Source organism: Euprymna scolopes, chromosome 45 (assembly GCF_053919585.1).
Source record: "Euprymna scolopes isolate OS-2025 chromosome 45, ASM5391958v1, whole genome shotgun sequence".
In the NCBI taxonomy this organism is placed as follows: domain Eukaryota; kingdom Metazoa; phylum Mollusca; class Cephalopoda; order Sepiida; family Sepiolidae; genus Euprymna; species Euprymna scolopes.
The window spans coordinates 27,951,455-27,978,428 of NC_136526.1; the positions used below are offsets into that span (position 1 = coordinate 27,951,455).

Consider the following 26,974-nt stretch of genomic DNA (forward strand, 5'->3'; position numbering starts at 1 on the left):
TTTGTGTACGATCGTTTCTGGGACGATATCGAATTTTATTGAAATCAGATATTGTTGTCAGCATATGATTTTACACCAAATACATGAAAACCAATCTGAAAAGATTATGAATCCAGAAAGAAAAAGACAATAAAAAAATATTTCATCAAACAAGAATTCTTTTAACTATGGAATTATAAACACAGCAAACGTTGGTTGTCCACATTACAAATAAAATGTACAATACAACAAATAAAGTTACATTTTCTGAGATTTCTCTTTCTTTTTTTTCCAGTTTAATTCAGGTGGATCTCAGAACAAGAAATGAATAACTATCATTCATCCCTGGATGAATGATAGTTATTCATTTCCCAGTATGTTATAGTTTATTTTTTTTGCTACTTATTATATAGTTTCAGGTCAAGTATCAGCTTAGTGTTATTATTTGTGCTAGCAAGTAGAAGCTGCACCATCCGTTGTATGCAGCAATAGTAGCGATACTAATGTTATCTTATTTAGTCTCTAAATATTGTACTTAAAAATACTTTTACTTTAATTTCATTCTAGAAACCGGATGAGGGACATTTACACTCTATCTCATACGTTCTAATTTTTTTCAGATCGTCCGTGTCCCTTGAAGTGCAATTGTTTGAATCTATCTTGCACTTGATTCACTGAGTATATTTGCCAAGTAGTTTTTGAAATTCTTTTTCATTTGTCCGGTTACTACTATAATTACCAGAATGATGGAATGATGGAATGATGGCGATCTTCCTAACATTGCAGTTTCTTTTCATGTTATACATAAGACCTTGGTATTTCGTTATCTTTTTCCTTCTTAGCTTTGTTCAACCAGCATCTTGAGGGACACCAACTTCTCATGTGTGTGTCGACAAATGTTTTTTAAAGTTTGAATTATCTGTAAATTCTGAACCACACACATCACAAGAATAAGGTTTCTCACCTGTGTGGCTTCTCATATGCACGTTTAATGTATAATTGTGCGAAAAAGATGAACCGCAGATGCGACAAGAGAAAGGTTTCTCACCCGTGTGTGTTCGCATGTGTGATTTTAATTGAGAGTTTTGTGTGAATGCTAAGCCACACACTTCACAAGAATATGGTTTCTCACCAGTGTGCGTTCGTAGGTGGTTTTGTAAATTTGTCTTTGTTGAAAATGATGACGAACAAACGTCACAAGAATAAGGTTTCTCACCCGTGTGTGTTCGTATGTGCACCTGCAGATTAGAAATGCATGAAAATGCTGCACCACACACTTCACAAGAAAACGATTTTCTTGCACTGTGTTTTTGCATGTGGATTTTTAATATAGAATTCGTCGAAAATGATGATTGACACACGTCACATGAAAATGGTCTCTCTCCCGTATGTGTTCTCATGTGTACCTTTAAATTAAAATTGGTTGAAAATGATGAACCACACACTTCACAAGAAAAAGGTCTCTCCCCACTGTGCGTCTGCAGGTGTGATTTTAATTTTGATTTATAAGAAAATGTAGACGCACACAATTCGCACGCATACAGTTTCTTTCCAGTGTCTTTTTGCAGGTGCGTCTTTAAATCAGAATTGTTTAAACATCCTGATGAACAAGTTTCAAAAGAAAAAGGTTTTTCTTCAGTGTTTATTTGCATATTAATGAGTTAGAATGTTTAAATTTTCATTGATACACTTTATTGAATATGTCTTTATTTTCTGTATATATTTGTTTCCTACACAACGTTTCTCACAAAAACACTGCTTTTTTTAGTTGTAAAACACTGTGTTGTTAAAGTTTTTAAATTACAATTTTTTTGATGATTCTAATTTCATAAGAAAAGTGTGTTTTTACATGTGTTTCTTGAACTGATTGAATTTCTGATGAACAGAATTCACTAGAAAGTCATTCTCTCTCTCAGGTGTGTGCTTTTTCAAATCATTCTTCAATGAGAAATATGAGAAAAAACATGTCCTGCACTCTTGATTAGAAACGTCCACTTATTCTTCACTGCATGTGTTATCTGTAAATAAAGAAATATTAGTAAACAAACGTTACATAAAAAAGAACTCTATTTGACTTCATTCCAAACTGATTGTGTGAATATTATAATAATATAATATAATGATAATATAATAATATAATATTATAATATAATGATAATATAATAATATAGTAATATAATATAATATTATAATAATATTATAATAATATAATATGATATAATAATAATATAATAATATAATAATAATATAATTATATAATAATAATATAATTATATAATAAAACCTAAAAAAACGTTTAACTTGGAATATCATGTAGTACATGAATGATGACAATTCAAAGTTTACCACCAGAATTTTTTTATGCAATAAATTTTTTATCATGAAACTTACATGTAATGAAAAGTGTGCAACTGACGCTTGAACATAGACAAACCTCTCATTCACTCGTTGTACTTTGAAGACCAGTTGGACTGACAAGCCATAAGAGTAAGAAATATTTCCTATACAGGTGTTTTTTGAAAGGCAACGTGAAAGTAAAATTTTGGGGGTAAAGAATTAATGAGACATGGCGTTTTGTTTAGTTATACAATGCTTAAGTTTGTTTAGTTATCAATAGATTACAAAACAAACTTAAGCATTGTATAACTAAAGATAAAAGCTTCCAATAAGTGAAAACTAATTATAAATATAATGGTATGGTTCATTTAAAGAAAGATATTATAGGTAATAATTCTTGGTTATATCCAATCTTAAACATTAGTGAATATTACAATATCACAAAACTGACAGTTCATATATGTTTTATATTAGCTCTGAAACTTATTATTCATGAAATATAAATCAAGCAATTTTTTCATTAGTACATCTATAAAAACCTCTTATTTTCTACAAGCAAACAGAATCCAACACGCTGTTTGGCAGTTGGCGAAATAACTAGGTCAAATGTATACTTTATGAACGTTTTGTAAAAAAGTGAGCCATTAAAGATACAATCTTTCATACTTGATTAATATTTGGATATGGAATGTTTTCTTCCTAATATTGGAATATTTTGTAGAATGATCACAGTATAAACACAAAATAAAAAACTTTGAAATTTTTTATATAAAAGAAATAAACAAGGATTCATTACAAAACTTTAAATTAAAATAATTATTACCTTCTTTTAAATGCTAAATTTAAAATGTCTAGCTTTTATTTGGTTATACACTTCTATTACCATTAATGTATGTGAGATATGTTATATTCGTCCATAACGTAGCAGGAATATTAAAAAAAGATGACGTCATAACTATAAATAGAGCATGAAAAAATTATGGTTAATAAAATATAGAACAGGAATGATTTAATAGATTTTCCTGGCAGTTTCATTCATTTTATATAGTTTTAATTTGATGATACATTTCTTTTAAAGCCAATATATGAGGGATTTGTTATTTTCTTCTAAAACTTGAGTGAGAATACAGAGAAGATTCTTCATGACATCAAAAAGATGACGTCACACATTAAAATAGTTCATGAATGTTTGTGTCGTCAGATATATTTATCATTTTTCAAAACAAAAGACATAATTCTTTTAAACTTGGAAAGTGAGCACGACATTGTACATATTGATTCGGAATAAATGAGAGGAGAGAGAGGAAAGCAGAAATAAGGATGGCAGAGCACAAGAGAGAAAACACAGGATGAGAGAAAAAGATGAGAGAGAAAAATAGAACAAGGCAGAGCAGAGAGAGACAGAAAGAGAGAGATGACAACTCGATAAACGAGGAAGAGAATTGACAGAGAGAAAAAGAAGAGAGAAGCAAGAAATAAAGAGAACAGGAAACGAGAGAGAGAGAGAGAGAGAGAGAGAGAGAGAGAGAGAGAGACAGGAAAAGGGAGAAGAGAAAGAAAGATGACAGAAAGAGATACAAGAACTAGAACACAAAGAGAGAACGGTAAACAGAGGGAGTGAAACACACGGAACAGCATCATGTTAATTAACAAAAAAACATTAATTATATAAATTGAACAATCACTTTCTAAATAAAATAAATTAATGAAATTGAATGAAATATTTTTACATTCATAAAAGTGTAAAAGTAGAACTAGAATAATCAAATACATTTTATTTAAATATAAATATTTGCATAGAAAGAGGTCACATATTAACATGTTTCCAATCGTAAGTTACTGAATAACTTTTTGTCATAACTTTATATATATATATATATATATATATATATATATATATATATATAGAGAGAGAGAGAGAGAGAGAGTTAAACGATTCATAATTTGAAATAAAAAATCAGTTTCAAAAGGAAAAAATCAATTGTACGATCGTTTCAGAAACGATGTTCATTTAATTTGACAAAAAATATTGACAATAAAAATTGACAATAAATATTGACAATATTTTGACAAAAAATATTGACAATAAATATTGACAATAAAAATTGACAATAAATATTGACAATAATTTGACATTAAATATTGACAATAAATATTGACAATAAAAATTGACAATAAAAATTGACAATAATTTGACAAAAGTTTTGTCTTTTAAAAACAAAGTCTCCTCATCAGCAAAAATAGAGGAGAAGGGGAGGGAGCAGTTATTGACACCAAAATAAAACATTTTAGTCATGAGTAAGTCAGATATTCCTTTTTTATCTCCATTATAAAATCTGTTTCAATTTGAGTCTTTTGGCTGTTATATTTTGCCAAAACATAATATTATTAAATGACTAAATAGTTTTCTAATGAATGATAAAAAATAAAAATTAAATAAGTTTTTGTTTTGTACAGTTTTAAAGGTTAAAAAACTTCCAAGATTATATATATATATATATATATATATATATATATATATATATATATATATAACTAGAGAGAGAAATAACCTGAACAGATAAATAGCTGGCTTAGCCCTATTTTGTAGTAGAAAACACAGTTACCAAATATTCAAAAATAAAATGGAGGAATAAAATCAGCTTAATGGAAGAGGTCCATTATAAATCTATTATAAATTAGATAAAAGATAAAATGATTTTTGAATAATCATTTACATGAAGATCCACGAATTTAACACAAACAACAAATTTGTGTACGATCGTTTCTGGGACGATATCGAATTTTATTGAAATCAGATATTGTTGTCAGCATATGATTTTACGCCAAATACATGAAAACCAACCTGAAGAGATTATGAATCCAGAAAGAAAAAGACAATAAAAAAATATTTCATCAAACAAGAATTCTTTTAACTATGGAATTATAAACACAGCAAACGTTGGTTGTCCACATTACAAATAAATTGTACAATACAACAAATAAAGTTACATTTTCTGAGATTTCTCTTTCATTTTTCCATTTTAATTCAGGTGGATCTCAGAAAAAGAAGATCCCTCCAGGGGATGAATGATAGTTATTAATTTCTCAATTCATTTTGGAGGGGAATATTCAATTATAGAACTTGTATAGTTTTTAACAGGTGCTTCTGCAGTTTAATTAACCGTTTATACGTAAGTAACATGCCAACATTAACTGAGCAGAAAACCGTTTAATATTTCACAAAATCTTTTTGTTTTGTTTGTTAATTGGTGGGAGGCAGTAGAAGAGCGGGGCTGTTGTGGTCACTGTGGCCTCCCACCAAATCTAAATAGAATTTTAGTGAAATATTAAGCAGTTTTCTACTCAATTAATGCGATGCTTTGTGATTGTTTCAAACTAGAAAAACAATGTCTCAGATGTTTAATAACAAAGTAAAATGTGTTTAATGAGATCAAATGAAATCAGCAAAATAATAACAAAGGAAGGAAAACCCCATAATGAAACAGTAATTCTACCAGCAGTGTTTGTTATAATTTCGTTAGTTATGAAACAAAAATGCAAGTGAAATTACATCCCTTTAAGCAACTCTACTGTGTCACGACACAAGAAATGATATGACGAGCGCAAAAGCACACAAAAAGTATGAGTTGTGCGTGCCCGTGTTGGGGAGCGAACCTTGGACCATTAGATTACAAAGAAAAACGTTTGTGAGCGATACTCGCATTAACAGGACAATTGGGTTTGCCCGACGGTTATAAAATTAAAGGGCACATTGCTTGATTTTGTCCAGGAAACGAGCAAGGGGGCGAGAAGTGAGCACCAATCTAATCCCCCAAACTGATGTAAATGGTGCCTTGCCAATTGTCACAGTTCTCATCAATGAACTACCATGCACAGCTCTGGTGGATACCGGATGCACACAGTCACTGGTCCGCAAGTCATGTTGCAAGGAATGTACGAGGAAAGTGACCCCAGTGCTCACAGCAGATGGAAGCACACTAAGCTGCTGTGGAGTAGGAATGGTGCAGGTTGACCTTGATGCAACACAGAGCATTAGCATAGAAGTCCTAGTTGTGGATGGATACTTACTGGGATTTGATTTATTGCTTGGACTGGATGCAATCAAGCGACTGGGAGGAGTAGCTATGTCTAGCGCAGGAGAGGTGACCTTTCCACATTTTAGCAAGGCCAATTTTGCTGCTATCACTATTACCGAGCCTGACTTCTCTGTCAAATATGACCAAGATACTCAGAAGTGGACTACATCGTTGAAATGGGCTGGCGACCAACCACTTACACTGAGAAATAGACTTGCAGAGTATCCAGCACCAACACCGATTCATGATCAATACGATCGGAAATTGCAGGTGTGGATTGATAATGGTTGGTTACTGCCATATCCCGAGGACGAGCTTGGCCCTCCAAAAGGTCTAATCCCTCTCATGGCTGTTGTGCAGGCGAATAAACAGAAAGCGCGTCCCATTATGGATTATCGGGAGCTAAATGAGTACGTGGATGTGCATTCTGCCAGCACGGGTGTTTACTTACAAAAATTGAGGGAATGGCGACAACAGGGACCAAACGTTGCAGTGATGGACCTACGCCGAGCCTATTGTCAAGTATATGTTGACAAATCTCTGGCTGTTCCAAACAGTAAAAATTAAGGGACAGCGATATTGTCTTACCCGCCTCTGATTTAGGCTGAACGTTGCCCCTCTAATAATGCAGGCCATTGTTAATACCGTCTTCAGTCAGGATAAGAATATAAATGAGGCTACGTCCTCATATATTGATGACATTTTTGTGAATGAAAGCATATGTTTGGCAACCTGTGTAAAAGAACATTTGGAGAAGTTTGGCCTGGAAAGCAAGACCCCAGAACAGTTGAGACTGGGTTCACGTGTATTGGGATTACGTGTCCAAGAGGAGAATGGAAAATTGTTATGGCGGCATGGCAGTGACCTTCCGACAGTACCTAATAGACTTACTCGCCAAATTGTGTTTTCAGTGTGCAGGAAACTGACTCGTAATTTGTGAAACGAAGGGCGAATATGATCACAACTGGATGAGATGACGAAGTGCGAGACCCTATTCTAGCACGGATGATCAAAGACATTTGTTTTAGAGTAGCCTAGGAAGATCCAGTAAAAGATGACTGGTGTATCTCTGGAGAAGAATTCACAGTATGGGTGGATGCCAGTTCTATTGCTACAGGCGTGGTTGTGGAAAGCAACGGTTCTGTGACGGAGGACGCAAGCTGGCTCCGCACAGTGCATGAAGACAAACACATAAATTTAGCTGAGCTTGATGCTGTGCTGCGAGGTGAAAGACAATTGCTGATTTTACACAAATATGGGTTGTGCACATTTGATTTCGGTGTACCCACATACCCTCCGGAAACAGTATAATCGAGTGATTCCATCACACTATAAAGCGCATTGCGGCAAGAACAGAGTGCACGATCTTGGAGGCTATGTACTGGTACAACGTCACACCTAAAGATGACAAGACAGCCATGACAGCACCTGCGAATATGCTTTACAATTATAGGATCCGTATCAAAGGTATCGATGTAGTGAGGGTGCCCAAGACTGCAGTGGCTAATCCGTACAAGGAAGGGGATGCGGTTTGGGTGAAGAATCCGTGGGGAAGATGCACAACACAGTTCGGTACAGGAACAGTGACAAAAATAAATAGTCAACACTCAATATCAGTTGATGGAACACCACGCCACATAAAAGATGTGCGTCCAGCATCCCGACATAACGTTATAATCAATGATGAACTCAATTCATCAGATGACAAAGACCCACTGCTGTACAAACGACCAGAAGAGAGAAACTCTTCAGAAGATGATGATGGAAGCTCTTCAGAAGATGATGAGGGTCCAGAGTAGGACGAGTTTAATGATCTGGCAAATGAAGGCACCCCTGAGGAAGTTCCTGAATCTGTACCATTAAGACGAAATACCCGGTCGAAATGGCCTGCCCAGCATTGTCATATGTGTGATTTCAAGATCAGGGAAGAGTGTGACGAGCATACACAAAAGCGAACTTGCAACTGTTAGATTACAAAGAAAAACGTTTGTGAGCGATACTCGCATTACTGCGACAATTGGGTTTGCCTGACGGCTATAAAATTCAAGCCGAAACAAAGATTATGAGTCATTTTTTTTAGGGGGGGGGCGGTCGACAGTTGAAAAGAACTTGCTTGTGAAGAGTGCGACATTTGCGAGAAGACAGAAGTTGAAAGAACTGATTCATTCAACTTTAAAAAGAACTTGTGGCGTGTATATCGCTTAACACAAATTATTTAGCTTTCTCCTCCCTCGTGCTGCGACAATGGCAGAGGATCTAGAAAAACAATTGATAAACTTTTTGCAAGTGAAAGAGTTTGTCCTTCAACTTGATGAATCCACTTTAAGAGATAATGAGGTCATTTTCTTAGCATATGTCAGATTTAATAGTGGAAACGCTTTTTGTTAGAAATCTTGTGACAGACACAAAAGCTGAAACCATTTTTAATTCATTTTCAGTGTATAGGGGAAACAGGAACTATGAAGATGAGGATAACACTGCAAAAAATGAACACACAAATTATGAAACCTCATCTCAAAAGATTCCAAAAAAATATAAATAAGTTGTTACTTATTTCCAGGAAATAATATGTGTATGTCTTTGTCGTAGAACACTGCCATCTTTCTGTTCAATGTTATCAATGATGGTTCATGTTCCAAGTTATTCAATGCTCTGTCAAGCTGCATTTCTTTGTTTCATTTTACTTTGGTCAGTTCTCAGAAATTAAGGGGCCTCTTTCTGGGGGCTAACACTTGATAGGGGATACACAAATATTTGAATGTTCCATTAATATTCTCTTTTACCTCTCAAACGCTGAATTAGTAAATAAGTTGAGAACATAATTTTCCTCCCCCAAATTAACCATTTAAATCTGTTATATCTTTCTTGTGATATATTGGTCTCATTGGATCGCAGTATTCATATCGTCTGGTGGTTTATTCAACTTTGTTACGTGAGATGACATCAATTGGAGAAGATGCATCATTCCTCGTAAAAACATGAGTTTTTATGTGGGTCATGGATACCATGTGATTTTGAATATTAAGCCAGAGTTTATTTGTAGAGTAAAGTATCCTCATGCCAGGTTGTTCTGACACACTCCTGTACAAAGAGGCCTTAGACACCCAAATATAGTGTCTAGTTGGTTTTCAAGTTCTCTCTCTTTGGTTTTCCAGGGATTGTTTTAAAGTATTTATTCACTTTTTTTTATTATTATGCCAGTTGCTCCTACCACAACGGTATAATGTTAATTTCTTTCAGAGACCATATTGTTTTCTCGCTTGTTTCATTTTCCTTCTGTCAAAGTTTTCAGAAATAAAGAAGGCTGCTCCCCAAGATAACACTTGAACTCTATATGAGATACATAAATATTAGAGCGTTCCATTAATGTTCTTTATTTCTCAAACACTGAGTTTCTAAACAAGTTAGGAACATAATTTTCATCTCCCCAATCAGCCATTTTAATATGTTAACTTTCTTTTTGGTTTCTCGGTCTTACTGGATTCCAAGACAAGAATTCATCTAATCTGGTAGAGTATCCAGCTTTTAGTTGTTACTTGATATATAACATCACTTGGAGAAGGTGCATCATTCCTTGTAAAAGATAGTATGGTTTGCCATACCGAGGAGATCTTATTTGAACTGCGAAATACAAAATGTTATTTGGAATATTTACTCAGGATTCACGTGTAAGGGAAAAGCAGCCTCATATAAGGTTGTCCTTAGAAACCTTCGCACAGAAAAATCTTAGACGTTCGAGGATATAGGAATTCAAGAGTTTCTCTCTTTGTTGTATTTTCCTTGAGTCAAAGTTCCCAGAAATCAAAGGGCCCATTACTTGGGGCTAACACTTGAACTCTATATCAGATACATAGATATTCGAATGTTCTGTTATAGTTTTTTATCTCTCAAACACTGAGTTAGTCAAGAAATTGAGAACATAATTTTCCTATTTTGTAAAATTTTTCTTATCAGTTTGTTCAAGTTGGGGATGGAACATCCTACATGATGCCAAACATTCATCCAATAACTCAGGTCTTTTTAAGATTTTGACTGTCCCTATAAGTGCAATTGTTTGAATCCCTATTACACTTGATTCAATGGGTATATTTGCCAGGTAATTTTTGAAATTCTTTTTCATCAGTTGCTCCTCTAATAACTGGAAAGATAGAGATCTTAAGATTTCAATTTCTTCTCATCTCGTGAGATTTTGATATTTCGTTATCTTTTCGCATCTAGCTCTGTTTACCTCAGCATCATTGGGAACACTAACTTCTACTAAGGTTGCTTCTTTCCCTTTTTGTCCCATATCACTACGTCAGGTTTTATTGCTCCGTTTTCTAGGGACATAGCTCTAGGAATTGGCTAGTTATATTGACAGTGTATGGCTTATTTCCAACTGTTCTTTCAAGAATATGTTCCCAGGATTTGATAGTCAATGTTTTTCAGATCATCCAGTGGAGATATTTACACACTCCATTGTGTTGGGTCGTATAGTAGCTGTCCCCCAGCAGAACCTTCAAGTTGGGTGTCAGGTCGCTCACATTCTCTACTTCTGTGCCATTGTTCCCTTTATAGCTGTTATCTGTACTTTGTTACAGCTGGATCTTTCAGGATTGTTTCCAAGTATTTCTTTAGATTTTTTTTCATTAGACCAGTTGTTCCTATCACAATTAGTATAATGTGTATTTCTTTCAGAGACCATGTCATTTTTAAATCATTTCAAAGTTATAAAATTAAAAACGAAACAGTTGGCTACCATTTAACCAACATGCCTTTTTTTGTCCCTTTTTTAATAATGCAATTTCTCTATCTCCTTTCTAACATCATTTAAAACCACACTTTCCACTACAATTTTCTTTCTGTAATGAGTTTACAGATAACATATAATATTGTTTTAATCTTCAAATGACATCATTATATATTTGTTGCAAAGTTTCCTCAACAACAATGTAGAAATTAAATCCAAGGTAAAAACTCACCAAAAGGAACATATGTTAAAACAGCAGTTCTCAAAAATGTTTAATTTCTTAATAAGTGATTATTTTTTATTAAAAGTTATGTTCATATGAAATGGATTGTCCATTTTTGTATTCCAACAAATCAGTGTGTGAAAATCATTTTTAAAAACTCAATATCCTTAGCAGTTGCATCCAAATGAAACTTCATGTTAAATTTTGGTTAAATTAGTATGAAACTTTTTTATTTCATTATTTGTTATCTATTAATAATTAAGATTATGTATTTGCATTAAGACAAAACTATTCCATTTTATATTATTCTATTGTACTTGCTATGAAATGATATATGAGGGAGGTATGAAATAGTACAGAAAGTGGTTCTGTATGAAATAGCATAGCAAGGAGGTAGTGAAGTTTAGTTTAAAATAATATGGGGCATTTAATACTTGAAAATAACATCTATTATATAAAGGAAAGTTGTCCGTGTGTGTGTGTGTTCTAAAAATTTTGTCAATCACATCTGAGCAGATCAAAACTGGTACCATCTGACAGAGCAATGACTCGGATGCATAATATGTGAAAATTAAAAAAAAACATTTTTGGAAGAGGGTTTCCGGTTTCTGTGTGGCTGTTTTCACAAGTCACACATGCATAATTTACTGAAAAGCTTATTCCACAACATCATGACGTAATAAGCACTGGTGGCCATGTTGGCAAATGTGTTTGTCCATAAGTTTTTGCTATCTCCCCCTCTTTCACATTTCATGTTCAAGCTCGGCCACTACGGCTCATGTTTTTTTTAGTCGCACAAGCACTCTCTGCTATTTTGATTGAAAGAAAAGTTGTTTTGATTCATTTAATTGTTTTTTGGGGGAGGGAGGGGTATTAAGCGGACAGGCAACAAAAAGTTTGCAATATCTCGAGAATAGCTTCTTTTTGTATCCCTTCTATTAGTGAGGAGGTGACCACATACTTTTTAGGGGGGGGGCGATTACATTTTCGTGTTTTTATCCATTGTTTTATTTTTGAAATTGTTGTTGGGTATTGATGTTGCTTTATTTTTGAAATTGTTGTGGGGTATCAATGTTGTTTTATTTTTGAAATTGTTGTTGGGTATCGATGTTGTTTTATTTTTGAAATTGTTGTGGGGTATCAATGTTGCTTTATTTTTGAAATTGTTGTTGGGTATCGATGTTGCTTTATTTTTGAAATTGTTGGGTATCAATGTTGTTTTATTTTTTAAATTGTTGTGGGGTATCAATGTTGCTTTATTTTTGAAATTGTTGTGGGGTATCGATGTTTTATTTTTTAAATTGTTGTGGGGTATCGATGTTGTCTTATTTTTTAAATTGTTGTGGGGTATCTACGTTGTTTTATTTTTGAAATTGTTGTGGGGTATCGATGTTGTTTTATTTTTTAAATTGTTGTGGGGTATCGATGTTGCCCACAATGAAACTGCTCAATATCCTTAGCAGTTGCATCCAAATGAAACTTCATGTCAACCCATGCAAAACCAGGTATCTATGCTAGTAATCATATAAATATAAGTTAGAGGGGGGGCTAGTGTAGTATCTGTTTTGTTGTCATAATATTAACCTCCCAGGCATTACTTCCTCTTCTGAGCAGTGTATTATGAAAAAATTGACTATTTTTCAAAACAATTTTTGTTGCTGTGATGTCGTTTTAAAAATGCTTTTTAACTGGTTGACCTTTTGGTATTCGATAAAAATGCAGTAAACTGTTTTTATTAGATTGTATTTAATGGACAGAAAAAACAAACGATTTAATTAGATACAATTGTATTATTTCTTATTGGGGATAGAGTAGTGTCTGGTGTATTGTCAAGAGACTGTCCTTCTAGGAATTAATTCTTCCTTTGATGAAAGGTGCGAGGCAGTGTATCTTCATCATGATACCATCCTCCCAGTCCATTTTAGTTTTTTGGAAAATATAATCCTATCTGCATCATTCATCTTCCTTTGAGGTAGAGTAGAGTATCTCTTCTGTTTTCATGAGACCATCGTCTCAGACATTACTTTATTCTTTGCAAGAAGTCAAAGTGGCACAGCACATATATATATATAACTGTACCCTGCCACGCGTTGCTGTGGCTCAATTTGGTGTAATGGAAAATTCTAATAAAGAGAAAATACATGTTTCTTATATTCTTAGTACAGCAATCCACTCCAAAAAGAAAAAAAAAGGCGAAAATGAAAAAAATTGTACTCTTGCAGAATTGGATCCTTATACTCGGGATTACCGTCAATCATGGCTTGAGCTTGACCAACAATCAGTGGATAAAGCTGAATGTAGCAAAAATGTTGAAACGCTAAATTTTTTTTTTTCTGTATACAAAAATATGAGTTAGTAATTGATATTTGAGTGATGGGGAGGGGGGTTTACTATACACAGATTCGAAAAAGTTGTCCAAAAACAAATAAATGAAAGCAAAGGTAAGGTAAGTTACGTTTCTACCTAACTGGATAATTGTTTAGTGTTTTTATGTAATGTAAAATGCTTAATCGGCTGGAAAAACAGAAATGGTTGCAGACTCTGTTGAATATGTTAAGTTTGGGAAAGTAAGTTGAAAACTAAAAACTATACAATACAGTGTCAAAAACCCACTGAATATATGTTACCATGACATAGGCTGACATAATCGGTGGGTTTGTGACAGTATTTTGTATAGTGTTTTTAGTTTTAACTCACTTTCTCAAACTTAACGTAATCAACAGTGTCTGCCACCAGTTGTATCTTTCAAATACACCGATAAACACTATTTTTCGAGCTGACTAAACGTTACATTAAATGAAAAGGGTTTGTATTACTAAACACAGATACAAAGAAGTTGTCAAAAAAATAAATATATAACAAATAAATGTTATCAAAGGCAAGTAAAGTAAATGTTCTACCTAACTGGATAATATTATAGTGTTTTTATGTAATGTATAATGTTTAATCGGTTCAAAAACATGCAGTGTTTATCGGTATATTTGAAAAATACAAATGGCAGCAGACTGTATCGAACACGTTAAGTTTGGGGAATTTTGATAAAATGAGTTTAAACTAAAAAACTATACAAAATACTGTTAGGAACTCACTCAATATATGTTACTGTGACGTAGGCTGACATATATTCAGTAGTTTTAAACTTTTGTTCGATACAGGTGATGACTTTTAAGAGTCCCTTTTAGTGATTACCTGGTTTGAGGATATTATACAACTAAACGGCAAATCTGCCCCAAAAATCTGGTATTATTTTATTTTAAAGCCCGTCTCATGTTCGTATATAACGAAATATTTTATTGTAGATGTCAGTGTACTAAAAACGAATCTGCAAACCATTTCCATCGCAAAAAGAAAGTTTTCATGATATGAAGAAATTACTTTTTCGAAAAGTGGGTGATCACTTTTCAATGTAAATTTAACTTAGAATGAGCACCCACTTTCTGGCCACCTGAGAGAGGGGCATTTTTCTGTGAGTGTGGGGTGTTTTGGCGTTAAAACACCCCCTGCTTCTCCAACCAATTTAAACAGGTAATTTTAAAGGATTTTCCAAGGGTAGAAAGAAAGCCCCCCCACAAAAAAAAAAAAAAAATCGTGGCCATAGAGTGGATGATCATTTTATTTCATTGTTATGAAAAAGTGATCCTTCACTTTTTTAAACTAACATTTCTTCATATCTTGGAAACTACTCGTTTGCCTTAATTATAAACGTTATTTTCGTTTTCAGCGACCCCGAAAACTGATAAGAGTGGTAATTTTAAAGGAATTTTCGAGGGTGGAGTAATTCTTCATATTTACCTTTTTTTTTTTCCAATAACATAAGAAATTAAGAATTAAAAAAATTATTTTAGGTAGGCTTCGCCAGGAAAGCTTTTCAAAATAAAAAATTAAGATAAACAAATAGTGCTAGTGCACTTACCGATTCGCCCTATTTTTTAAATCGTATTTCCAAGTTTAATTAAAGTTTTATGATATATTTTTTTATTCAATTGTAAGGTTAAAGTACAAAAAAAATATATATATATAATTAAAAAAATAGGGATTTTTTTTTTACCCATCTATTAAATAGATAGTTAAATGTTATAATTCGAAAGTCGTCAACGTGTTGTGCACGTGAAAGGCTCATTTCTACCGGAAATGAAATGGCAGACAGTCTCGCAGTTACGAATTTAATATATTTTTTATAATTTGCGATCTTAATTTATTTTAATAACATGCAAACATTCCTTGACTTTAAAGATAAATTTCCTGAAAATTTCAATTGAATTGGTAATGTAGAAATATGGTTTTATTCACTTTGAATGAACCAAGAATTACAGTTATATATATATATATATATATTTAGTAATGTGATTGATAATTTAAAAATCAAATTATAATTAAATTAAAAATCTGTTTTATAAGAAGGAACAACAACAAAATCAATTATTTGTACGATCGTTTCGGAAAACAGTGTTTTTATTGTGGTAGACATCAAGTTACGGACAATAATTATTACATATAGTTTTTTAATAAACAAGGTTTCCTCGTCAGCAAATATTGTGAAGGGTTTTTATTAAATGTAAAAGACACCATAAATAAACCTAGCATTAAAAGTAAGGCAGACGTATCTGGAAAAAATTAAAATAAAGGTATGGATTTAAACTTGATAAGAAATTAATATGGGTTAGAGATAGAAATAAATAGAGTAAAATATAAATTTGGTTTAAGTACCATATTATAAATACATACATACACAAATATATACATGCATATATATGAAAATTAGACACATACATAGATATACAGATATATACATAAAAATATAGGTACAAATATTTACCTTTTAATTTTTCGCCTTTTGAAATCAGGAACTATGGTTAAAGTACTCATATAGATGTTTGCTATATCTTTTCAGCTTATGAAATGATAAATTTTAAGAAGAACGCCCGTGGAATAATTTATTTCCGTTAGCATACTTTTGATTTAAAGATGCCATGGTTTATAATTCGAAAGAAATTATATGTTAATGTTATTTGTATAATTGAATAATGCAAGGGGGATAATTAGTCATATTTTCTTTAATTAAAGGATGTAAGGGGGATAATTAGTCTAACTTTATTTATTACAGAATAATAATAAAAAAATTGTAATCTATTTTTACTAATAAGTAGTTTTTAATGATTTAAGGTGGTTTATATTTATTAAATTTAAACCAACGTTTATGACTGCATGTGAAGATTAGTTCCTGTCTTGAATTTAATAGGGTGGTTGCATTTTTTATATCTTCATATTTCAAAATTTTTAGGGTCTCTTTTGTACATAGTGCACAGAATTTATCTCCTGGTTTATATGGTTTGCAAGATTCAATTACTCGCCATTTCAAGTTGAAAGAAATATTACTATTTTTGAGTTGCCAAATATAGTTGGATAGAGTAGTTATTTTTAAAAGATAGATAGTTATTTTTAAAAGAATATTTGTGCGTTGAAATTCTATGTTTTATTAGGCCAGATGTGGAACCAAAATATATTGCCTCTTGCTTATTGTGATTATTTTCCGTTAGGTCTGGTGCTGGATTATTATATGGTGGGTTGGTTTGTAATTGATCGGTAGATTGGTTTAAGTTGGTGTCATTATTTAATCTGGTAGTTGAGTTATGGCTGTTAATAGATTCATGTAGATTTGGGGTTTTTAATACTGTGCAGCTATAGATTGCATTTTTAATTTTACATGAGCCTTGTAGGGGACATTTATTTTTTCTTCTACAGTTACAGTCTGATATATTTTGTATAGTTGTATTTTGTAGCTTATTAATTTTCTTACTATTAGAGCTAATTATTTTTTGATGAAGGTTAGGCATAGTAGAGTAAGAGACTTTGATTGTATTCTTATTGAAAATTTTATTATATCTATGGGAGGCTTTAAAGTTCTTATCTAATATTTTAAAAAATTCAAGGCTCATGTAAAATTAAAAATGTAAATATTTTACGTAAATATGCATTGGGTTTAAGCCAGAAATCTGGCATTTAAACCCGTTGCATATTTACTGTTTGCATGGTATAAACCGTTGGACCCTGGGACTACTTTGCGCCATTTCACCGCCTTTGTTAATGCTACACACAGTAATGTTTTCTTATATGGTGTGTAGTAAAGTGACTTGTCACACTGCAGAGGAATCTTTAGTGGACAATAGCAAGAAAGTTTTTAAAAAAAAAAAAGGTGGTTCATTTTTTTTTGTGCTGTTACGCAGTTTTTAATGCTTACCATTTGCATGGTATTCACCCCTGAACCCTTGCACTATTTTGCGCCATATCACGGTATTCATTAATGCTACGCGTGAACAGTTCCTATTGAAAGGTACATGCACACGCACATGCGTAGTCACCTCACCTTTCACAAGGCGCATGAGTACATGGCGGACATTTTAAATAAGAGGAAATATTTTCCTTAAAATAAAAAAAAATAGTTTTCATCTCATTAGTAATTAGATGAAATACTTTAAATAAAATCATTTAAAATAAAAAAAAATGTCAGTTTTCACAAGCGGTTTACAAAAACATTTTTTTTGCTCCTTTTTTTCTGATGGGGGGTATTTAATTATAGAACTTGTATAATTTTTAAACGGCGCTTCTACAGTTCAATTTACCGTTTTTCCATAAGTAATGCACCAACATAAACCGAGCAGAAGAACCGTTAAATTTTTCATAAAAATTCTGTTTACATGGGGGTGGGGGTTGCAGGCGAGCGGGTTGTGTGGCGGCCTCATCTGCGTTTTTCATGATTTTCTCAATTTGTTTTTTGTTTCTTTGTTTTTTTTTTACATTTTAAACTATGTTGCAAAAATAAAAAGTGTTTTGTGCCTTTAAACAGATATCCATTTTGGTACTTCTACAGTTTATCACCGAAAATAGAGACGCCATTTTTTGTGGAGCACCTATTGTTAAAATCAGTATTTTAAACTATGACCGAAGTAGGAAATAAATAACAAAAAATTACAAAATTGTTTTAAAATTTTACTTCTTACGCAGACATTTCCATAAATGTCTTTGCAATTATATTTTGATAAAATTTTATGCAATAAATATTTTTACAATTATATTTTGATAAAATTTTATGCAATAAATATTTTTACAATTATATTTTGATAAAATTTTATGCAATAAATATTTTTACAATTATATTTTGATAAAATTTTATGCAATAAATGTCTTTGCAATTATATTTTGATAAAATTTTATGCAATAAATATTTTTACAATTATATTTTGATAAAATTTTATGCAATAAATATTTTTACAATTATATTTTGATAAAATTTTATGCAATAAATATTTTTACAATTATATTTTGATAAAATTTTATGCAATAAATATTTTTACAATTATATTTTGATAAAATTTTATGCAATAAATATTTTTACAATTATATTTTGATAAAATTTTATACAATAAATATTTTGGTTTTCAAATGGCGCTCGCCCAGTTTAAACAATTATAAATATGTCATTTTCATTTTCTGTTTTTAATATTAATGTCTTTTTTATTTTCTGTTTTTAATAATAAAAAATACATGGCTCATTCCATGTCAATGCGACAAATTTGGGCGCAGGGGGGGCACAAACCATGTCCGGCACAGATGTTTTTCAAATTTGCTACGCTTATAGATCTCCATTAAAGGAATTGAATGGCACTTGTTAAACATCTCAAGGTCAATGGGTTCTTGATATATGACCTTGACCTTTTACAAAAATGTCAATTTTTATGAAGAAGTGACCAACTTTAAAAGACGATACGTCTGTTGTTTATGGGTCTACAAAGTTTATTCATATATCAATTTAAAGTACTTGGATTGATCTACAATTTTATCTGGGAATATTTTTTCAAGGTCAAATTAAAAAAGGTTGACCTTGACCTTAACTTTTAACCTGAATTATCTCAACATCTGTTCTTTCAATTTCTTTTAAATTTTGACAGAAGATTTGTCTATCTTATGACAGTATATATTCCAAATTTCATGATGGGCCTTTCTGTTGAACTATCATTACAAGCATTTTAAAGAAGTGGACAAATTCAAAATGGCGGAACCTAGTACCTGCGACTTCATATAAAACATTTTGATATTTCCCAATATGGTAAAGTTTGATATCTTTGCAAAGCTATTTTGATGCTATTAATATTTACATAAAGATCATTGTCAAAAAGTAAAAAAAAAAATGTCCTTGATGAAACTGAATTTTCTTCATTTGTTTTTTGGTACTTGTGCACTTTTGAACCATGCTGAAATAATAATGTTATTTCAGAAGCCATTCTTAACATATGGAGAGGGAGGTGTTTTGTAAGTAATGTGTACTTTCACCTAACAATTTAATAATAAAAAAGAACATATAGTAAAACTTTAAGTTAAGCTGAAAATACAATTTGAAAAATAGTGTTGTACAAAAAGTGCATAAGCACAGGTTTTGTTATGTTGTGTGATATATAATAAAAAAGAATTTTGAAAGGTGTTAAGGGTTTATTAAATTATTCGATAAAACATGTGATCTCAATAGTCAACTAAAAGACTATTTCTGTTGTTTATTGGTATTTTTTTTTCAATGAAAAATTTTTGAAATGCATGTTCTTAAAAATTCTTGACATGCTGAATTTTATGCAAATTCTGGTTGTGAAGTCAAACTGTTTTATGACTTTCATACTTTTCTTACACAACACAGATTTTGATACAGAAAATGATGTAATAAAAATTTCTAAAAAGTGCATTCAAATTTATTAGGTTATAGTATCAAAAGAATAAACAACATTTGACGGCGATGGTAAACAGTTTCTTTGACATTTTTAGAAATCTTAAGTATACATTATATACACAAGAAATCAACATGTGTTCATTAGGATACATTTCAAAATGAAAAATCTGTTTTACTGAAACATTTTTATAATAATGAACATTAAAGTATTTATTTAGATTTTTCTTTCATAATCTTTCTAAAATATATGATACATTTTTCATCTCATTTTTTGAAAGTTTATAAGATATTCCTGTTTCAGTTATTGGATCAACTGAGCTAAGAATATCAAAATATTTCCAAATTGATATATTTGGATGTGATGGATAATAGAAAGATGAAGAGGGTTCATTTGATTGTAAAAATGTAACTTTCACCTCACCATTATCTGGATTTTCATCAAGTACACATCCTAACAACCAATTCCTCTCATAAAGTTCTGTCACAAATCCGTTAATGTCTTCGAACTCCATATTGTTCCGTTTTGTGATTCGAACTACTCTTCCTTTCTTTTGTGTTGACACTGTTTTTATTTCCACTTCTCTCTGAGAGACAGGAATGAAAGTAATTTTTGTGTTCCTATAATCGTGGAGGAATTGCTAAATCTGTCTTCTAAATGTTTGCTTCCTTTGTCTATTCTGCAGTTGAGGAATATATTTTTATTGGTGTCATTATTTGTTCATTATAGGGTTGCTGCAGGCTAGCTTTTGCTGCTAACCTTTTTACAGTGCCACCTAACCCATCACATGATCCTTTCCCATGAGAAGTAGCAAAAAAGTGCCACTCTGCATCAATACCAAAATCAGATTTATGGTTGCACAGATTTATAAAGTTTTAAAATTTTTTATGTGTAACAGCCCCATCAGAGAAATATATCTTTTTTTGTACATTAAAATTTATTTCTTTTAATTTTTTATAACCTTTCTTTGAAACAAATGGACAGCTACTGCATCATTCTTAAGACAATCAGATATTATAACAAAATTAATATGCTCAAGGTCAATTCTATTTCTATAGCAGCAGATGAATGGGTGCAAAGTAGCTTCATCATTATTCCAGTGGAATCCTTGAGCTGAATCTTGCAAAATAAATGAATAATTCTCAGAAAAATCTGCTATTTCTAAGACTTCACCAAACTTTAAAGAACCTTTTCTATCAGAACAAAATTTTGATTGTGCTTTGGCAATAAAATTATGCTTCTCCAATTTTTAAAGGCCTGCATGGAAGGTTTCAATAAATTCCTCAGCAGATTGTGATAGAGTTTGTAGAATGGTTCTATTAGTTGATAACCACTGTTTGTATACAAAATCATCAATTGAGTTTTTTTGAAAATTTTCTTGCATAACAAAATCATCCATCAGTTTGTTGCAAGATGAGCAGTCACCCAAGTAACAATTTGTCGATGCTTCATTGCATGTAACAGCAAGTATGCATTGATTGTAATCTGTCAAATGATGACTTTCTCCTTCAGTCAGTTTAGCCAGAGGAGATCCTGTAATCATCAACTTTATATTCTGATGGATTGTGCAAATGCAAACAGTATGAGTCCCAGCACCACCTGCTAGCACGCATTCTTTTGGCCTAAGCTTGGCGAATTTAGAGAAGCCTATTTTCTCTTGGTTCTTTGATGTGAATAATTTAAATGCCTCTTCCAGGTTACAGAGAACAAGATATTTTTGTTCCTGAACCCGTTCTCCATCCTTTAAAACAGTCTTGTAATCATTTTTCCCAGGCATCACTCGACTGACTTCTTCACTTTTGTAAAACTGCTTTACTTTATTAATTGTATCTTGTGGAAATCTAGTTGTTCATGTATTTGGCAAAGATTCCTTCCTCATTCACAAGTTTAACAAAATGTATTTAAATCGATCGAAATTACTATTTAGTATGAAAGATAAAAGTTCCAATAAATACAAACCAATTTTTTTTACATTTTAAATGCACAAATTGGACAAAAACTTACCTTGAATTTGGAATTAAAAAATTAATCCTTTTTTTTTCTCCCGTTTAATTGCAAAGAAAAAAAAAACTTCCTAAAAGTTAATCAGTTTTTAAAAGATTATTTCAAAATGTTCCATTACAACATAGATTTAAAAAAACTTGTGTTTAAATTTTATTTTAATATTAAGTTATAATATAAACATGACTCTTGCCATCTATTTCATCGCCAGATTAAAGACGATTGAAAAATATTATTGTGTAAAAAATTAACTATTTCAAAGATCACTACGGTTTCTAGTTTGTCTCTATTTACCAAATAAAGTATGGAAATCCATAATTAACCAAAGGAACAGTCATAAATATTTAGTAAAACCGTATTTTATAGTTAATATATAAATGTTTATAATATTACTATACTGTGTAAAACTTAAAACCTAACAAAATTATAACAAAGATTATTTATTAGTTGCCATTTGAAGAAGATGGACAAAGGTTTTTTTAAAAAAAAGCATTAAGTTGCTTCTGCTGTTCCATAGTTCGTAAAGTAAACACAAGTCTGACGTCACGGGATTATGTACAAAATTCTTCACAAACGTTTGGAGGTCCCTACAAAACATTCTCCTCTCTCCATGTTAAGAATGGCTTTCGAAATAATAACGCTATTTCAGCACAATACCTAAAATACATAAGCACAAAAAATAGGTAAAAGAAACAAATTCATTTCTGTGTTTACAAAATAGGGTATTGATTTACTATAATGTCGTAACTAAAAAGTGAGCACCCCTTACAAATGTCGAAATATTAACTTTAAATTTTTTTTCTAAAATAGTCTTGCATATAAGTGTCCATTCAATAATAATCCACTGAAAAATAGCAAAAAAACGAACAGAAACACATTTTTAGTGGGAGTGACGCTCTAACAGGTTCACCATTTTAATCAAAATATCTACTAAAATTCTACATAAAATGAAAATAGAACGTACATTTTTATGGTGACTGGCAAAATGTCAATCTTGTAGCATGAATTTTCGTGTCTTATCTGTTCCAAGTCAAACTCAACTGACAAAACGATTTCAATAATATATTTTTAAAAAATTTTTTATTGCTTTTTATCTTCACCAATCCCTCTACTACATATATTGAGAACTTATTTTTATAACAGGCAGTAGTCTCAAGTAAAGGGGTGGTGACTTCAAAAATTAAAAGATGTCTAACATTACTGAAAAACCAAAGTATTTTAATATCTTTTAGCACTTTCTTGTCAGATTCGTTAATGCTGAAGGACTGAGCAGGAAAAAGGTCATATTTTATGTTTTTTTTCACACAGTTAAAATAAATCCACATCATATTTTTATATTCTTATCTTTTATTTTCGCTAGTAGCTTAAAAATAAATGTTCTACATATTATCTTCTAATGCAAACAAAAGAAATGTTTAACATTTTGGAAATCTTTTTGTCACATAAGTTTGAAATACTACTTTTCATTGGTTTGTCACATAGAAGTTTTCTGATTCCGATACCTAAAAAAGTTCTAGATGTTCTAGATTCTGCTTAACTGCCTCAACACTAATTATATCACTATTTTCCATAACAAAATCTGTGTTGCATTAAAAAAATAAAACAAATGAAGAAAATTCAGTTTCATCAACAATTTTTTTTTTTTTTTAACTTTTTGACAATGGTCTTTATGTAAATATTAATCAGCATCAAAATAGCTTTGCAAAGATATCAAACTTGACCATATCGGGAAATATCAAAATGTTTCATATGAAGTCGCAGGTACTAGGTTCCGCCATTTTGAATTTGTCCACTTCTTCAAAATGCTTGTAATGATAGTTCTACGGAAAGGTCCATCACGAAATTTGGAATATATACTGTCATAAGATAGACAAATCGTCTGTCAAAATTTAAAAGAAATTGAAAGAAAAGTTTTTGAGATAATTCAGGTTAAAAGTTAAGGTCAAGGTCAACTTTTTTTAATTTGACCTTGAAAAAGAATACTCCGAGATAAAATTGTAGATCTATCCAAGTACTTTAAAATGATTTATGAATGAAATTTGTCGCCCATAAAACTCAACTGGCAAAACGATTTCAATAATATTATTCTTTTAAAGTTGGTCACTTCTCCATAAAAATTCACATTTTTGTAAACGGTCAAGGTCATATCTTAGGAACCCCTTGACCTTGAGATGTTTAACAAGCGCCATTCAATTCCTTTCATGGAAATCTATAAGTGTGGCAAATTTGAAAAACATCTGTGCCGGACATGGTTTGTGCCCCCCGCCCCAAAATTCGTCGCATCGACATGGAATAAGCCATATGTTTCATGAAAAAACTTTCCCGTTTTCATTAATTAAATCGAAACATTTCCAATTAAACAATTACGGATATATGTTCTCTTTCAATTTATTTATTTGCTTTTTTTTTTCATAGTTCTTTCCGGAAGTAATTAATTACACATATGTGTAATTAATTAATTTAATTTTTTTGTTATTTATTTCCTACTTCGACCCTAATTTAAAATACTGATTTCTCCCTCTGATTCTAATCGACAGGTGCTCGAAATAAAATGGCGTCTCCATTTTCGGCGATAAACTGTAGAAGTTTTTCTCAAAACATTATGAAAAACACGATTTGGAGTAAAACGTAGTAACAATGCAATCACGCAAGATGCGATGATGCGGGTCATTTTGATTTCAAACATTTTGGGGTCATCTTCCATCGCGAAAAATGAGAAGACTAAAGAGAACATTTTACTTACATTTTTGAATTAATTACATTTTTAAATTAATTACATTTTTGGAAAAGTAAAATGTGGAAATCCGAGAATTAAGAAACAATACCAACAAATTAAATTATTTTTTTTGTTACTGTATCAAATTTAAACAATTACAATAAACGACTTTAAAAAAAATCGACCTTAAAATTCAGTCATGACATAATCGCAATGAAGAAATCCAGTCATGATTGAACTTACCTTCATTTCTTTCGTTGTTTTCTATGCAATAAAGACAATTCTTTTGTCATGAAAGTTGAAGAGTCAACAAGGGAGATAATTCAGCAAAAACTCAGCAATAAATTTATTGACATATGACGAATGTATATTTTTGAGATGAGGGTTTATAATTATTTTTTGTATTATTTGGATTATTATTCTCATCTTGGTTGTTTTTTGTTTTTTTTATTGTTGTTTTGTTTTTTCACAACGTTTGGGCCGATGTAACCGCCGGCCGATTTCAGGTGCATTCAAACTAGATATTTTTGGTGAATAATAATAAAAAAATACAAAGCAAAAAAGCGGAATCGACCCTAATTTATTAATAACAAAATTTTAAAAAAAAAAATGCGTTTTAAAGTTTTAACGGTTGTGCTGGAAAAGCAAATGCACCAAACATTATTTCATTATTCACCAATAACATCTAGTGTGAATGCACCTGAAGATAATCGGAAGTTACATCGGCCGAAACGTTGTGACCCCCCCCAAAAAAAAAACCAAGATGAGAATAATAGTCGGTCAATGTCAAGTTTCTTTCTACCTCCTCCAAAAACTTTAAAATGACGACTCTAGGTTTTCGGTGATGCTGAAAACGAATATTACATTTCAATTTGGGGCAGATAAGTAGTTTTCATGATATGAAGAAATTACTGTTTCAGAAAACGGAGGATGATCACTTTCCTATATAAAGTTAACGTAAAATGAGCATCCACTTTCTGGCCACCTAGTAATTTCTTTATATCATAAAACAAATTTAACTGTGAACCGGCGATGTTTGTTTTTTTTTACTAAGAGATTCGTTCATTTTTTTTTTTTTTTTAATAATTTAGGACACTAATAATGCTGTCAGTAAGCTTACACGAGCGGTTTACAAAAATATACTTCTGCTTTTCACTTAAAATTTTTTTTTTTTTTTTTGAGGTGGGTATTCAATTATAGAACTTGTATAGTTTTTAACAGGTGCTTCTGTAGTTTAATTAACCGTTTTTCCGTAAGTAACGTGGCGACATTAACCGAGCAGAAGAATAGTTAAATATTTCACAAAAATTCTGTTTACATTAGGGGGCGGTGGAGAGGCGGCAGGTGTTGTGGTGGGCGCCACAACACCACCCGCACCCGCCCCTCCACCGTCCCATAATGTAAACAGAATTTTTGTGAAATATTTATCGGCAGAAGCACCTGTTAACAACTATACAAGTTCTATAATGAAAAAGAACGAAAAACAAAAATATGGGGTTTACTGTACACATAGATTCGAAAAAGTTGTCCAAAAAGAAAGATGTAACAAATAAATGTTATCAAAGGCAAGATAAGTTACTTTTCTTCCAAACTGGATATATTTTTCGTGTTTTTATTCAATGTAACATGTTTATTCAGCTTGAAAACCATACAGTGTTTACCGATGTATTGGAACATTCAAGATGGGGTCTGATTCTCTCTTTAACACGGTAAGTGTGGGAAAAGATGTTATAAATAAAAAACCGGATAAAATACTGTTAAAAACTCGCTCAATATATGTTACCGTGACATAGGTTGACATATATTCGGAAGGTTTTTAATAGTACTTTGCATAGTTTATTTTTTTTATAACACCTTTTTCCATAGTTACGGTGTTAAAGAGGGTGTGAGACGCCATCTTGAATTTTCAAATACATCGGTAAACACTGTATGTTTTTCGAGATGAATAAATATGTTACATTGAATAAAAACACAAAAAATATATCCAGTTTGGCAGAAAAGTAATTTATCTTGCCTTTGATAACATTTATTTGTTATATATTTGTTTTTTTGACAACTTTTTCGAATCTATGTGTACAGTAATACATACCCAAAATATGTTTTTGTAAACTTACTGGCAACATAATTAGCGTCCTAAATTATGAGATGAAAAAATGAACGAATCTCTTAGTAAAAAAACATCACCGGTTTTCGGAGTTC

General features: G+C 31.5%; 1 protein-coding gene and 1 long non-coding RNA gene across 2 annotated transcripts in view; both read right to left on the bottom strand.

Annotated features, from left to right (window-relative positions):
* LOC145269311 (uncharacterized) lies at window positions 1-25,297 on the bottom strand. The gene is made up of 2 exons (XR_013864980.1): window positions 25,019-25,297; window positions 1-1,997 (listed from the first exon to the last, which is right to left on the bottom strand). It is a non-coding gene; the product is annotated as an uncharacterized LOC145269311 (long non-coding RNA).
* The window catches only part of LOC145269310 (uncharacterized), a 119,048-nt gene that overhangs the window by 22,424 nt on the left and 69,650 nt on the right, over window positions 1-26,974 (bottom strand). The gene's annotated exons all lie outside the window — the stretch shown is intronic.